Here is a 12727-nt window from a genome sequence, read left to right as displayed (position 1 = left end):
AACTGTGTAATGTGCAACCTCACGTCTTCCACAAAGGAGGTAGACATAGGCCTGACAAATAGATGGAACATTACCGATTTTTGTAACTGCAACAGTATAACTTGTCCATGCGGTTTGCATTACATTGGGAAGACAAACCGCAAATGTAAAACTCGCATGATAGAGCACAGGAGCTCTATCAAGGCTAAGACTCTACAGACACCCATGGTCAAACATTTCATTGCTAATGGCCATTCACACGAAGATTTGATGTGGGTTATTCTTAAACAGGTCAATGGACTGAAGGCAAGCGTCCCCAACCAGCACGATCCTCCCCGCAATGAGAGACAATGAAGGACTCTCCCAGAATGGGAATATGGCCAAGACAGAGTGCGGGTGAGCGTAAATGGGAGTTTATCAATCAGAATAGGGCATGCAAAAACACTCTGCAAACTCCGAGAGCGCTCTGTCTGACAATAGCAAAGACAGGCGTATATATTTACAAAACACGTCATCAGAACCTACATACTATAAGGGGCACAAGTTCAATGGGATTGGGTGGCGATGACTAGCTATAGGTGCTGCTGCGATGTGGTTGGCCTTGGCTGGAGGACGTCACTGGTCAGCCTCGTGGGTTGGGCTGGGCCTGGCAGGTCAGCTGAGTTCATCCGGGCGGTATTGTTGTGCCATTGTGGCCAGTGTCAGAGATGAATGTCTTTTCCTGACTTATTTGCCCTAAGCCATGCACACCGCAGTCATTCAGTTATTGCAATGTTATCTTTTTTAGTAAATCTTTCAATAGGTTATTCTACAGGTTAATGCAACACAGGAGGAATGCACCTTGAGAGGGGTTTGAGGGTGATTCATCAGTGCATGGTTACCAGTGTCCTGTTGACCGGTACCATAGGTCGAGGGGCTAAGTCTCAGGGCAAATGGACAGGCGGTACATGTCTTTCTGTCTTGTTAGAAGTCGTTATGAATGTGCTGCTGTATGTTGCCACAGTATTGGGTGTCCTAATTGTACAGGGGCCATAGGTCTAAGGTGATCCAGTGGGTTGTGGGGTTTAAGAGGGGGCGCCTTTGGATTTGTGTATTCAGGCAGAGGTTTACTGCTGGGCTGTAAATAATGCAGGTTGCGGGCCATGGCCTTGGTGCTGCAGAGGGGACTACAAATCTTTTCAGCGGCTCCAGCCTAGTTGGGGGAGGTGGAGCACCGCGGCGCGGGCCTCTGCTCTCTTGTTTGGCAGTCTTCGCAGGGAGGGAGGGGGAATGGCCTTGCGCATATTCATAAAGGTTCTTCCTCGTGTGTTGCCGATTTTGGTGAAAACATCATAAAACATTCGAACACTATACAATACTCATTTGGATCATTTGAAAACATACATTTTTAACTTTGCTAAATGTCTCTCAAATATAGCCAGTCTGAGCACATTATTTGTACACTATGTTTTAACAACTACAACATTTAGTTATATGCATATACATTTGCAGTAAGTGAGGTAGTAGTGAGGTTGGTGGAGCACATAGAAAATGACTCGCCACCGTACGTGCCGGTAGTGACACATAAGGGGCTTAGACATACACGCATGACAGGTGCATTCTCGCGCGTCCTTCACATGAGCCCTCTGTATGGTTACATTCGTCTTCCCTTGCACTCCAGCAGCATTAGTTCGGTTATGGCGCGGGACGGTGGGGTGTACGCTTTTCAATGATACACATAATGAATAGTCCCCCGGAACGCTTTTTATTATTTGCACACAACTGCAGTGGTGTGGGTTGTTCATTGCTAATGTCATGTGAACATGCATTCTATCATGTTTATACATTTTACCGGTTTTCTTAATAGAAGAAGTTTTGTGGAGAGAATGCACGCTTTGTAAGTAGTCTTGGCATTAATATTTGGGAACTTTTGCTTTTATCTGAGGATCATTTTACAGTTCTCTTTTTCACCCAGGCCTCGCTGCCCGGTTCATGCTGGGAGCAGTGATACACTGCGGAAGGTGAAATGTTACAGTGCCGGTATCTTACACTAGCTCATGTCCGTCTTGTTCGTGGGAACGGGCTCACAGCGGATCTGCCATGGAGTTGCGGCCACAGGGTTAATTGAAACTCTCCGAGGGTGGGGGCCGCGCTACAGTGCGCTGAACTCACACCATCTTTATTAGACAAAATGATTTCTGAGGCCTGGCTAAATTCAATACGTGTGGGCAATGTCTTCAGCAGGTGAGCCCTCTACCACCTGGGCCCTGGTGGTATGAGGGGACGCCCGATGAGCCATAGCCCTCACCTGGGGAAGGGATGTAGGCGAGGGGGTCTTTTGGACCAATCCTCCCCTACAGGACCCAGCAAAGAAGTTATTGATCAGAGACTTGTCACCCTAGAACAAAAACTCATCTTTAAAACCCGCAGCCATTTGGTTGGATTAAATGAAGATGTCGAGTGGCATAATGTTAGGGGTATGTAATGATGAGGGCCCATGTTTCTGGGTGCCCAAGTCCTCCTTGTACAGCTTGCTGTGCTCTGTTGATCATGCGAGTTATAATGGACACTATTGGTTGTATCCTTTGTACATATTTGTCATGCTCTGATTTTTTTCATTTCAATTACTGCATTTGTATTTATATACAGTCCTTGCCTTATACTAACCTGGGTGAATATGATTAACAATGTTGGTTCCTGTTTTATGCCTTATTGGGCCTTTATCCTTGCTGTTCTCATTGGTGCAGAGAAGCTAATGTGTTGTCCTTTTGAATAATCTCTGGTTTCTGGTTTGAATGTGGCACCTTTTTTTCATTATTTTTTTCACTATGTTATTTTTTTCTCCCCCTCCCCCCCCCAGTTTTTTTTGGCCAAGGTGTGGTATTTTCTCCATGCCGTGTGTTGCGGGTGATTACTTTGACAGAGTGTTTTCCATTAGGTTGTTTTTTCCTTACCTAAGCCATTTCCCTTTCTAGTCAGTTTGAAATCTGGCGTGAGTTTAGTTCATTTTCCTAAGTGCAGAAGTGTTAAATGCCTTTTTCATTGGTCATTTTCCACTTCTGACGGTTTTCAGTCAAGGGTCCCTTTTTAGTGTTGTTTGACTTTGCTATCTGCATTATGGGTAAAAGCCACTTGTAGGCATTTTTTCTTGGAGTTTCCTCACATGTTTACAGCAATGGCGTTTGGAGGATTATCTGGTGGCACCTGAACTACAACACTTGGCGAGTGCAAAAGAACTTTGTGGCTTTGTTGTCCATTTCGGGTAAGTCTACTGTTATTAGGTGCTTTAACCCGTGTTTTGTTTCTGAGGATGTATGCAGCAGTTCTTAGGCAACGTGGTTACGTGCATGCAGGCTTTTTATTAAAACTGTATAGTTGATGCAGCACTTATTTTAAGAATACTGCTAGGCAGTATGGTGATGCGCCTTTCAGCTAAACAATATTTAGAGGCTCATAAGTATGGAGAATAGCGTGCATGTGTAGTTTTCAAACTGAGTGAAATTGTACTTTGGAGGCGGCATGTAGTTTAATAACATTTGACAGGTGGCTTGGAGACGTTTATTTGGGCTAAACACTATACGGAGGCTCAGCAGGTTGTAGCAAGTTACTATGTTAGGCTACATGGAGACGTGTTTCTGTGCTAAATAACATATTGAGCTTGGGCACAGGATGTACATACTGAGGCTCACTATTGGCATACATGCCTTTATTTTGGGATGCACATTGTAGATCATTTATGTGCTCTTTCTCGTGGTTTTGGAGTTGTAGGAAAACTGTAGGAAGGCTGCTGGCTGTGTGTTTAAATAAAACCCTTGATGAACTCAGTGTTTGATTATTTCTTACTGCGTTTAACTTTCATAGATTGTGTTTGAAGAGTTAGAACTCGACACAGTGGCCGATCCAAGGAAAGACCTATTACTTTCTTCAAAGGTTTACTCTCTTTTGGGAACACATTTGGCAACCGCACCTTCCAAGTATGTGCAAGTATGCTTCTTGCAGTTGTGTGACTTTTTGCACTCCGGTATGATTATAGTGTGACACAGTGTGTCTGTTTGTTTCTTCTTCTCTAGTGTGTTCTTACTCAATATCCATTGAAAAGGATTATTATTGTAAGCGGCTGAAATCCGGCTGCATGTGATTGTATAACTGGCTACACTGGATCCTTGGAATACACAGATCCCAAGTTATATTTTTACAGCAGATTTTTGGTGCCAAGGGTTCCCAAATAGGAACTAGGTATGAGTTGCCTTATTAATTCAGGCTACCGTGTTTGTGTAATGTTGACATATGACATTAAGAGTAGGTAAATCTTGGGAATTTTTGGTGCACACACAATTGTTTTTAAAAATGTGGTTATATGTTTTTATAGATTGCATTAAGGATCAAGTTCAGATCCATGCCCACCAGGACTGGAGGGGACGATTATTGTAGAATTTCAAGAATAGCTACCCCTGATGAATGTCAGAAATCTGAGAGTCAACAGACAGAAACATGTTGGGTTATATGTAGAATGCAACAAATGAATTTTGTACTGATGTTTGTATGTTAAACATTTTTTTAGTTAATGTGGAATGGTTGTTTTTTCATTTTACATTGATGTTGTGTATGTAATCGTCCTGTTTTTTTGAAAACCTGGTTTTAGGGTTGTTCCTTAATCTGTGTATTATTTAACACAGTTTTAATGAGAATTATGTCTTTTTTCTATAATAAAAATATTTTTCTTAATGATACAGCTTTTGTGTGTTACACCTTTCCTTCCCATTAAAATGTGAATTTGAACTGTTTTCTTCTATACTATAAAATATTGTGATGAACGGGGGCCATGAGGAGCCTGATGTTGTCTCATGGCCTTGCAGGGCTCAATCCTTTCTGTGAAACTAAATAATTGCAACAGTTGAGGGACAGGTGGAAGTGTCTGTGCGAATTAGCAGTGCAGGCTCATCTCGTCTCAGCATTTTGGGCCTGTTCAGGCTTCTCCATCGAGCCTACTTTTTACCGCGTGGCCATGTAATGCTGAGACGGTCTATCATAATTACAAAATGGTGTTGCTTTATACGTGCCCTAAACCTATGCATCTATAATTCTCGCAATATTGTTTTTTTGCTGGGTTCCTTAACACGGTCCTTTCCGCCCTAGCACATTGCATGGCTGCTTATGGTATTCACCTCACTGTAAAGCGCCTAGGGGGGTGGGATAGACTAATTTCCATCCCAACATCATTATTGATCCTTGATACCCAGAGATTGATGAAACTAGCTCCAGGGTTCTCATGGATGTCTGCACATACGGTAGCTATGACTACATAACAGTTGTCACTCGACTATTTGGAAGGTTTGCGCATTCAATGAGGGAAGGATCTCCTCTGGAGTGACAATAGTGAATTAAACCCACCTCTTTGGCAACAGAGCCCGAAATCGTACTCAGAATTGTGAGTTTGTGTAGGAAGATATCCAGGGAATACTTGGCAATTTCTTCTTTATGCTGACCTAAATGGACTCAAAGTAAATTGATTTTTTTATTGAACATGCAAATATTCTTGCGCCATCATGCACCAATAGCGAGCTTATGTGCATGACCAATAAGAGTGTTCATTTAATTTTAAAAGTCTTTAAAAAAAAAAGAAATAGATGATCTGTGAATATGAGGTGATGTTTTACAGCTAGCCGTATGCTTGGAATGTTTTACAGGGCTGTAGTTATAAGTGGCAAGTCTGTTGGTTCTGTACCAAAAAATTGATACGGTTGAGGTTTCTGAACACTTTCAGATAAAGGTTGGCTGGTTTTGGAAGTTTTGATTTTTTGGGAAAAGAAAGTGGATGGTAACAAGCATTTTACATGGACATTAAGCTATGCCATACATTTTTAGAGGAAAGCATGCCTGCATGTATGCCTACATGTATGCATGTGATTAATAACGCAGGGGAGTAATAGAGGGCTGCTCAAAGGGGACACATCCATGGTGTTACACTTTTGAGTTCAGGGGTAGGAGAGTAGCTGTGGTGGGCAAGGACATCCACAGGGGCAGCAGGGTTAGGGTTGAGTGGATTGAGCAGTGATTGGTGAGATGTTGAAAGAGAAGGGTCTTCAGATCCTTCCTGGAATGTCGGATGGTGGTGGCAGTCTTATCTGCGCATCTCATCTGGTAACTCATTCAAGTGACAGGGTGCATAGAAAGAAAGGGCTAGTTTCCCGTTTTTCCCCCCTCTTACAGTTCTTTGATTCCAGTCGGGTGATGTTGTGGCTTCTAGTGATGCACTTGCCTACGAATGTGGCGAGTGTCCCCAGCCAAGGAGAGCAGTGTTTTGCTTGCGACTGCTTTGTAGTGAATGCAAGCAGTTTTGAATGTGATGCATGTCTGAAGGGGTAGCCAATGCAGTTCTTTGAGGTTGGGAATGGTGTGGTCTTTGTCCTGCTAAAGGGCATGTTGCTGCATGCAGGACAGCTTTGAAATGGGCCCTAACTGGTATCTAGGAGGCATGCAAGTAGGGTGTGGGGTCCAAGTGGGAGAGGTCCAGGTCTTGGCCAGACAACTGTTCTGACGCTTAGGCCAGAAATGAAAGGGTTCACTTTGTGGGCAGCACAAGCTGGCACCAGGCTGGCTGTGTCCTCTTGGTGATTTGTGCTATGTATGAGAGTTCATAGTGGATAGTGAAGCAGAGAAATGTCGAGGCGTGAATCCATCGAGCTTCATATCAGTCAGACAATTCTAAACTTGGGCATGCTTGTTGTGTTTCTTAGGAGAATTAATGTGGTCTTTGTAGGGTTGAGTCCCAGGTGGGCGCTTCAAATTCCGGCTTGGATAAGTGATAGTGTGTGAGTCTATGATGTTGATGCAATTGATCTTCAACTAAAGCTGTGTGTCACAGTGTCATTGTTGAAGAGGAGTTCCTCCAGAGGTTTCACGTTGAGTTTGAAGAGCCATGCTTAACTATGCTGGTTACTGGGCTGTGCTGGGACCTGTTGAGGCCCATTTGGACTAGTTATTTTCAGATGGGGTGTGTGAAGAAAGTATTCCTATTTTGTAGACTCCTGGGCCATTTTGAGGGCCTCTATTGATATTGATATTTTACTTGTAATGCGCTCATACACAAGTGTTTCAAAGCGTGACAAGGCAAGGGAGGGGAATAAGGCAGAACAAAAAACACCAATCTTACTAAGCTCAGTGAATGCGCAAGTGCAGGGGAGAGGGATATGGGAAAAATGCATGGAAGGGGGGAAGAAGTGGAAAGTGCTGAGCAAAGGAAAACCGGTAAATAACTAAATAATAAAAAGCAACAAACAGTGGTAGCACAGCCAGCAAGCGTTGGGTTTGAGGCAAGACAGGGTGTGTCTGGCAAGTGCAGAAAGAAGGGGGGGGGAAACTGTATGGTTACAGATACAGACCCTAGTGCAAGGGATTGCTAGGAGGCAGTGCAGGTGGGTGGCAGGGTGTGCAGGTACATGGGCCCGCAGGTCAAGCCAGGTGCACAGTGTCGAGAGAGAGCAGGGGAGAGGAGGAATAAAGGCAGAAGCAAAGAGGAAGGTCTTGAGGTGCTTATGGAACCAGAGATGGTTCTCCTCAAGTTTCTTAGTGGCAGGGAGGCTGTTCCAGAGGGAGGCCCCAGCCAAAGACAGATCTACCCCAGCTCGTTTCTTTGAAAATCAACTGACCCTGAGGGAGTTAGAGGTGCAAAGAGCTCGAGAGGGACAGCTGAAGGTCTTTTGGACCGAGGCCCCAGAAAGCCTCATGGACTATGCAAAGGGTTTTGAATTTAATCCTTGCAGCCACTGGGAGCCTGTGGAGAGATTTCAGGTCTGGAGAGATATGATCCCAGGGCTTGAGGCCAAGGACAAGTCTCTGCATCCTGTTCGGGATAAGTTGCAAAGGGTGGAGTGTAGAAGCAGGTAGATTTAGAAAGAGGCTGTTACAATAGTCCAACCAAAAGAGAACCAGGGCTCGGAAGACAGTGAGTTTCTGGGGGAAGGAGAGGAAAGGCAGGATACCTCCGAGGAGGTGCAGTAGGAAATTTGACTTTTTAGAGACAACAGAGATGTGGGCAGAGAAGGACGGTGTGGAGTCAAAGATGACCCAGAGGTTCTTAGCCTTGCAGGTGGGGGTAGGAGGAGGGCCAAGGGAGGCCACCCAGAGAATGAGGGGAAAGGAGGGTGAAGATGTGCAGATGAGGAGAATCTCAGTCATACTGGCATTCAGGCAGAGATTGTTGGCGGCACACCAATCCTGAATGGCAGATAGGCAATCAGAGATGAGAGAAGGGCGCCAAGGGAAGCCTGAAAATGAGTTGAGTGTTGTCAGCATAGCACTGAAAATTGGAGCAGAAAATGGCAGTGCAGTGGGTGAGAGTTGCCAGGTATTGGTTCAAAAGCCATGGTGAGAGGTTAGACCCCTGGGGAACATTGCAGGTAGAGAGGGAGAACAATGAAAGGAAGGACCCTAGTTGGACCTGGGAGGGTCGATCAGAGAGGAAAGAGGTCAGCCAGGCCAGAGCCTGATCGGTGATACCCAGGTTGTCACAGAGACGGTTAAGCAGGATGGTATGGTTGACCATGTCGAAGGCAGAAGAGAGATCAAGTAGGGGATGTTAGAGTCAAGGTTGGAGAGCACAACTTCACGGATGTTCAGGAGAGCAGTTTCTGTGCCTCTGGCAGCTCCAAAGCCAGATTGATGGTCATGGAGACAACCAACAGAATCAGAGTGAAGGTTAAGCTGCGAGATTGCCAGCTTTTCCAGGAGTTTACCCAGAGGGTGCACAAGAGAGTGCTTCAGTGGAAGCAAGGGTATCAATGCGGTCCCTGATGGTTTCGGAAGAACAGGGAGGAACCTATTTTGATGAGACTTTCATAGATCAGACTTGTTTAGAGGTGGCTGTAGGAGGACCAGAGTTTGCAGAAGGAGGGGGGGGGAGAGGGAGAGGACAAGAGGGTGGACAAATTATCCTGGGTGGTAGAGATGAAGTGAGAGGCAAAGGCCGTGCAAAGGGCCTGGGAAGCGATAGGAGAGGTAGAGGCTGCAGCAGGGTTGGCCCGCTCCTTGCAGATTTGAAAGAGTTCGGCCGAGTTGTTAGATGCCGCAGAGACACAGGCTTGATGTGGGCTCTCGTCCTAGTGTGGACAGAGTGTCGGTATTGCCTTTGGAGCAGGCGACAGGCCAGTTTGTCAGAGGATGAACAAGAAGCCCTCCATTTCCTCTCAGCTGCCCTACACTTAAGTTTAAGTGTTGCCAGGTCAGAGTCATACCAAGAATTCCATTTGGCTTTGGCTTCAACGGATCCTCATGACAGGGGCAAAAGCATCGAGAGTATCGGAAATAGAGTAGAGCATAGACAGGGCTGTGTCAGGATGCGAGTCAGTCAGAGGTGGAGGGGGGAGAGAAGGTGGTGGCAAAAGCCTCAATTGACACACGCTTCATGGGCCGGATGTCCGGGAAGGTAGTTGGCAGTGTTGGGGTAGGCTTGGCCTGGGGGGAAAGAGAGGGAGAGATGAGGGAGTGATCGCTCTAGGAGAGAGGAGTGGTCAGAGGGACAGAGCGAGGGAGGTCAGAGGAGATCAAGACATCAAGCGTGTGCCCTGCAGAGTGAGTCAGGCCAGAGGGGAGGATAGAGAGGGAATCACAGAGGTCCCGGAAGAGTACAGAGGCGGAACAAGGAGAGTCTAGATGGATATTGAGGTCACCAAGGAGGAGTTGACTGGTTGAGGACAGGAGGGAGGAGAGGTCCGCCCACTCAGAGAGAAATTAGGTGATCTGACCAGGAGGCCGGTAGATAGTAGTCAAGGTGGGAGACTGGATAGGAGAGAGAGAGCCTGCAGACAAGGCATTCAAAAGAGGAGTATGTCTGCGTGGGAATGATAGAGGTGGGAATTCACTCAGGAAAGTTCAGGGCTACACCCCCCAGATCGGGTGGGTCTGGGTGCAGAGAGGATCTTGTAACAATCAGGTAGGAGAGTGTCAAAGCTTGTGACAGAGCTGGCCATGAACCATGTCTCGGTAAGACCGAAGACATCAAGGTCAAGTTCTTCCAGGAGGTGGCAGATGTGAGAGGAGTCTGACAGCAGGGCAAGAGTTGAGAGTTACAAGTTGAAGAAGGTCGCAGCCTTAAAGACCTTCCAGGGAGGAGTACAAATCAGAGGTATGCCCTGCAGAGGTGAAGAAGGAATCCAAGGAGGGGGCGGGGGGAATCGAGAGGGGGTAAGGTAGCCAAGGAGGGGTCAGGGGACAGCAGGAGATGAAAGGAAATTGATGAGGTGAGGGAAACACCTATCAAAGAGAAGGAGAATGGCCTTAGGGCCTTGGACCATGACGGTTTCATTGAGGTAGACATTAATGATGACTCTAGAGTCGTCGAAGGGAGCCAGGAGAACTTCCCAGCGGTTGCCACCATTAATGGGAGAGGAGACAGGACAGAGCACAGAGATCATATGAAGAGTCCACAGATCTGACAAAGAGGATGTCTGTGAGGGTCTGTCTGGAGGAAGGTTTAACTCTAAAAGTTTAACTTTCCCCCCGACCCTCCTAGAGATATTCTCATCACCCTCCATTGGTATTAGGGTATAGTCTTGTAGTAGCTCTACTTTAATCTTCGCCTTACGGGTGGGGGGCATTTTACTGCACTAGTAGCACAATGTACCTTTTCGGTAGCCTTTGGTATATCAATGTATGTTGTTAAGCCATCCTTTCAGACATTTTGTATTTATTGGCTTCATTTCTTCAGGTCAACCACGTGGTAGGTTTAAAATGGCAGTTCTGCCAAATGAGCTTGCATGGCAGCCTCCATATTGGTTCTCAATGGTTTAGACCAGTCTGGTCTACAGGAACTGGCAGACACATCTGCTGTGGATGAATCTTTTCAATTGGCAGTAGAAGCAATACAGACTGGATGGTGCAAGGATATGTTGGAATCGTTCAAACGATGCACAACTTCAGCAGAGTACTGCAGGATCTCTGGAAAGTTCAACATGAGCCATTTGTTTCTGAAGAAGGGCTTGTGCTGCAAGATGTAAAAGAAATGTTATTCCCACTGCATTAATACCAACGGTGCTGACACTAGCACATTTCTGCCACCTGTGGAAGAAACCAAGGCACAGATAATTCCCTTAAACTGAACAGACAACAGAAACGTTTTTCTGAAAGATCCAAGAGTGGCGCCATTCACAAAATTAGGCTGTGTGTTGAATTGTACATCTTACTCGTTGCCATGATGAAAAGGGTGCCCCTGTGAAACACTAAGTACAGATGACACAGCGTACACCTGAGAACATTTGTCAACAAATTAAAATAGACTCCCATAGATTGCAACCATTTGTGAGGCTTTTAAGTTAATCCTGAGACTGGCTTGTCAATGCTAAACATATGCTGAGAGCTATACTGATTTACATGGGAACTTTCTACAGCTAAAAGTGAAAAAAAGCCAGATTTCACACTTCAGAAAAACGCAAATGTAAATCATGCGTTTTTTCAAATATTAGCTGATTATAGACGACATGCACAAAAACATGCATGTAAGTGGAACTGCACCACACATAAAAAGTGTTTGCCACATCAAAATGAATTCATCACAACCCAGAACATTTTTTGGAGACTTACAAATCTAAAGGATAAAATCAAGGATTTCACCACAGTTCCATAGCTCTAATATTGCTGGCAGAAGATGCACTTGTGGATCATAACCAAAACATATTTCAAAGTTCCATTGTATTTTTCCATGCAGTTAATTTCACACCATTTTATTTCACTTGGAATGGAACAATAAAGAGTACTGAATTGTTTGACACTATTGTAAAATGTAGAGCTGTGGATTAATTTCTCTACTCTGTTATATATGAAGCTGGTGCTGACCTTGGATTCCTCTCACTTCAGCAACCCCAGCCACATCACAAGCTAAGAGGCTGCACTAAGGCCCAGGTTCATTGTGTTTAAACTAGTTCCAAGCCCAGACCTTGTACAACAAGACCAGTCACATATCTAATCCAGGCCCCTCATAAAATCAATTTAGCTAAAAGTCATGGGACCTCTGAGCAAGCAAAAGAAATTAGCCTGGACATGTAGTAACATTATACAGAACAGGACGATTTGGCACGGCCAGTTTGGCTCGGGCTGATTCGGCGCACAAGACATTTGGGTGCACCCATTTTGGCATGCCCAGTTCGGTGCTGGGTTTCACCGCCGGGATCTTTTGGCGCAAGGGATGATGCCCCGATGGCAGGGAACAAAATGTCAATCGCTATATTATATATATGCATTCTTTTTTCCCCACCACAATACAATGCTGTGATTAAAAAAAGATATCTTGAATATATTTTTTTATTACGAAATTGCATTATGGTGGTGAAATATGTAACTTGTGCACATTCAAATAACACTGCAAGTTTGGCCTTGCAGTTAAGTTCTCCACCCCACAGTCATACAGGACATGGTTCGTGGCTGAGCTGAAGCTAAATGTTCTTTTATATTCTCCTTAAAATTAAAATAATGGTATGTTTTGCACATTACCCCAGCCACGAACTATGGCCTGTAAAACTGTGGGGCGGGGAACTTAACTGCAAGGCCAAACTCGCAGAGTTATCTGAATGCGCACAAGTCACATATTTCACCACCAGAATGCAATATTGTATAAAAATTACATATTACAATCAATGCGATTGATTTTGATTGTTTATGATATTAATGACAGTATCCTCGACAGTATTATTACAATTTATCATCTCATTAGTTAGTCATCCATCGGTGGAGCCAGTTGCAGAGCCAAAGCTCAACTGCAAGTAACCATTTGCATTTG

The 12727-nt window shown here is 45.0% G+C and overlaps 1 protein-coding gene and 1 long non-coding RNA gene across 3 annotated transcripts in view; one reads left to right on the top strand and one right to left on the bottom strand.

Moving 5' to 3' along the window:
• Positions 1-12727, top strand: part of DGKZ (diacylglycerol kinase zeta) — a 1700725-nt gene that overhangs the window by 162658 nt on the left and 1525340 nt on the right. The gene's annotated exons all lie outside the window — the stretch shown is intronic.
• The window catches only part of LOC138503473 (uncharacterized), a 297695-nt gene continuing 285344 nt past the window's right edge, over positions 377-12727 (bottom strand). The window contains exon 7 of the long non-coding RNA XR_011279644.1: positions 377-10939. This is a non-coding gene — a long non-coding RNA (uncharacterized lncRNA). The remainder of the gene's footprint in view (positions 10940-12727) is intronic.

This window comes from Ambystoma mexicanum, chromosome 11 (genome assembly GCF_040938575.1).
Source record: "Ambystoma mexicanum isolate Mex_15411 chromosome 11, UKY_AmexF1_1, whole genome shotgun sequence".
Lineage (NCBI taxonomy): Eukaryota > Metazoa > Chordata > Amphibia > Caudata > Ambystomatidae > Ambystoma > Ambystoma mexicanum.
Note: the sequence above shows the minus strand (reverse complement) of the source record. Positions and strands in the feature narration are given on the sequence as shown.